At 54.3% G+C, this 3,139-nt stretch overlaps 1 non-coding gene across 1 annotated transcript; it reads left to right on the top strand.

Annotated features, from left to right (window-relative positions):
• Positions 1–2,910: 2,910 nt before the first annotated feature.
• On the top strand, positions 2,911–2,984 carry TRNAN-GUU (transfer RNA asparagine (anticodon GUU)). The gene has a single exon. It is a non-coding gene; the product is annotated as a tRNA-Asn (tRNA).
• Positions 2,985–3,139: the final 155 nt, after the last annotated feature.

Raw genomic sequence — 3,139 nt, 5'->3', positions numbered from 1 at the left:
TCCCCAAATCGGCCACTTTGACATAAGGATTATTTTGAGCCAAAGGCGCTTGGGAAACAAGAAAAGCACACTGACCTCCCCTTTCCTTCCTGAAAGCAGGAGAGAGAACTCATTGAAAGGTGCCCTCCCCTGACCAGAAGTAAAGAAACATTCTTGTCATCTGAGACAGGAAGTCAGGGCCCGGAGACATATGGAAAGGCCTTGTTTAAATAACTCGTTTCTCCCTTTAATCTTGCCCTATATTTTGCTTTTTCACAACCGCCTCCCTTTGTTCAACCTGGCATAGAACACTTAAGCCTTCTCGCTTCTTTGGATTTTCGTTTTCCTTTTGGACCTTCCCATTGTACATGTAAATATCAGTGTGCTTTTTCTCCTTTTAATCTGCTTACATCAACGTAATTCTCAGGCCCATCGGGAGTCCCTCAGAAGGCAGAGATAAGGTTTTGCCTCTCCTACAGACTCTCCTAGGACCATAAAAGAAAGCATTAGCGAAACTGTAAGGTGCCGGCTCTGGTCCTGGTAGAGGGAACATAGTGTAGGCCTACTAGACCTACCAGAAAATGCTAGAATTCCCAGAATCAGCCAGGTGGAAGAGTGAGAGGCCGCTTTGAAAGACAACATGTTGGGAGGGGAGGCCCAGAGAGATAAGCTGTCCTTAGTGGGGACCAAGCCCCCGGAATCCATCTTTTTCCTCCCCTCCACCCAATTCCGTAGCTCTTCCTTCTGAATCTTCTTTCCCATTTTTTCCCTCACTCGCGTTCCTGGGGTCGCTGAGTCTTTTATCCCAAGCATGCAGATTTTAAACCTTTTTTCTACTGAGGACTCCTTTGGTGATCTGTGGAAACCTATGCACCCTTCTAGGAAAAAGTCTTTTCATGCATAGAATAAAACATTTAAAATTGCAAAGGAAATCAATTATTTTCGAGTTCTGTTGCCTTTGTGCCTTTTCCCATAGTTTGATAGCAGCAGAGAGGATGAGGTAGCATCTGAGCTTGGCAGCTGAGTTTACTTTACGCAGCCAACCCCCCCGTACCCCGACTCAAGACGATACTAGAGTCGGGGTGGTAAGAGAAAGAAAGAAATGTTGGGTTTCTGCCAGCCTCCGAGAAAGTGAATCGACTGGACATCATTCTTCTTTACCGTCCAAACTGAAATAAAAGAAGTGGTTCCCCGGAGCCGAGTTCCAAGGGGAAGGGACCACGCGCCCCCTCGTGGCCGCCGCGGGAATCCGCGCAAGCATCGGCCACGGAGGGTACCCAGCCCGAAGACCACCAAATAAAATGCACTGGAAAGTGGGAGGTGCTCAAGACCTTGAAATTAGGAGTCGTGAGCGCTACACACTGAGCTAGCGAGATGACGCGAAGTCGACGCGCTTTTTTCTCTAAGCAGCTTGGAATCGTTGCCCGGGTGTAAAATACCCGAGCCAAGACCGAAGGCGACCTCGGCGTGTTGCCGATTAGGAAATAGGTTTGCAGAGGGTTTAGTGGGTTTCCCCAGGCCGGCAGCTGATGCGCCCTAAGGCACAACCCAGGCCTTTGAACTTCCCACTTGTGAGCTCAAGGAGGGACCTGGGTAACGGATAGAAAGTGCGGCGCGGAGATGGGGTCGGGCTGAGCGGGCAAGTCCGCCCTCCCCAGGGCGGGGTTGCGCCCAGACTGAACCCCCAGACTTCGGTGGAAAGCACGTCCGGGGTGATCCACCCCAAGCGGTCTCACCGAGACCTACCACGGACCCTCAGCGCCTTATTCCCGTTACTGGAATTTTCCAATGTTCCACCACCGTCGTGGGCGCTTTTCCCCAAGTTCTTTAGGCACAGGTGAGAGTGTCCGTGACCCCGAGGGCGCTTTCTGTGCCCCCGTCCCGCGTGCTCACCTCTTCCGGGGAAATAAGTCGAGACGGAAAGGAACACACGTTTTGATAAACAGTATCATTAGCTACGTTTATAAGGGGAAAATATCTGAGTACACGCTTGCGGACAGCCTGCAAATGGCCACCGAGCCGTAGCGAACTTGCAGCTCTATCGATGGGGACTTCGAGCCACAGCTGTCTTCGTCCTACGCTTAGAACACAGGCAGCGTCGCTCAGTTTCCTCCCTCGTAATACTAAGCTCACAGGACGCCCTGTTCCTTAGAACTCGTCATCAGCCTGTCCTACGGTTGCCTCCGGCCATGCACCTACTAGAAATACAAGACTGTCGGTCACTTTCGTCAACATTCCTCGGCAGGGCAAGGGGGCGGGGGGCGGGGGCAGGACCGGGTCCCTACCCCCACCCCTGGCGGGACGGTTTGCGGCGTTTCCTCCCCTCCTGCTGTGAGCAGGGGTGGTGGGCCTCCCTCCCGCTCCGAGGCCTGCGCTCGTGGGTCGCCGGGGCCAAAGGGTGACGTCCCGCGGCGTTGCCGTCTTTAAACCAAGCACTTGAAAAGCGGACTCTGTGTCGGAGGCGAGAGCACCGACCGAACGCAGCTTGCGGTCCGAGCGGTGGCCGACGGGGCGAAGGCGAGGGGGCGGGTGATCGAAATGGAGGGAAATCGGGGTTTTCTGTTTTCGGTTGGCCTTTTTCTTTGGCGGCCCGAGTGCTCCGCTCGGAGCGCCCCGAGTAAATCGGAGCCGCGAGTCAGAAGCTGGATGACTTCGGCGCGAGCGGCTGCGGGCGACACCTGGAGGCAGGCGACTGTGGAGGCGGCGGGGAGCAGGCGGGGACAGAGTGGGTCCGGCGTTCGGCGCTCCGAGGCCCCCCGGTGAATCCGGTCCCCGTGTCGGTGTTCAAACGTGCCCGGCGACACGACTGCGGGCCTCAGTGTCTCCCGCGCCCCCAGCTTCCCGAGTGGGGGAATGTGAAGACGTCTCTTGCCAGAGGTTGAAAAGCAGTTTCTGGGATCAGGAAATAAGTATAGGAAACAGAGTTTCTGTGTCTCTGTGGCGCAATCGGTTAGCGCGTTCGGCTGTTAACCGAAAGGTTGGTGGTTCGAGCCCACCCAGGGACGGCCTCTTTTACTAAGCTACTTGCAACTTCAGGTTACCTATTAGTGACCTCTGGACTTCTGTCCACTTTAAATCAGGCTCCAGAGTATGCCCAAGTTCCATGAAATTGGCTAAAGAAAGAGTTTTTTCAGCATAGGTATTTTTTCCCCCAATAGCT

Source organism: Crocuta crocuta, unplaced genomic scaffold (genome assembly GCF_008692635.1).
Source record: "Crocuta crocuta isolate KB4526 unplaced genomic scaffold, BGI_CrCroc_1.0 scaffold620, whole genome shotgun sequence".
In the NCBI taxonomy this organism is placed as follows: domain Eukaryota; kingdom Metazoa; phylum Chordata; class Mammalia; order Carnivora; family Hyaenidae; genus Crocuta; species Crocuta crocuta.
Note: the sequence above shows the minus strand (reverse complement) of the source record. Positions and strands in the feature narration are given on the sequence as shown.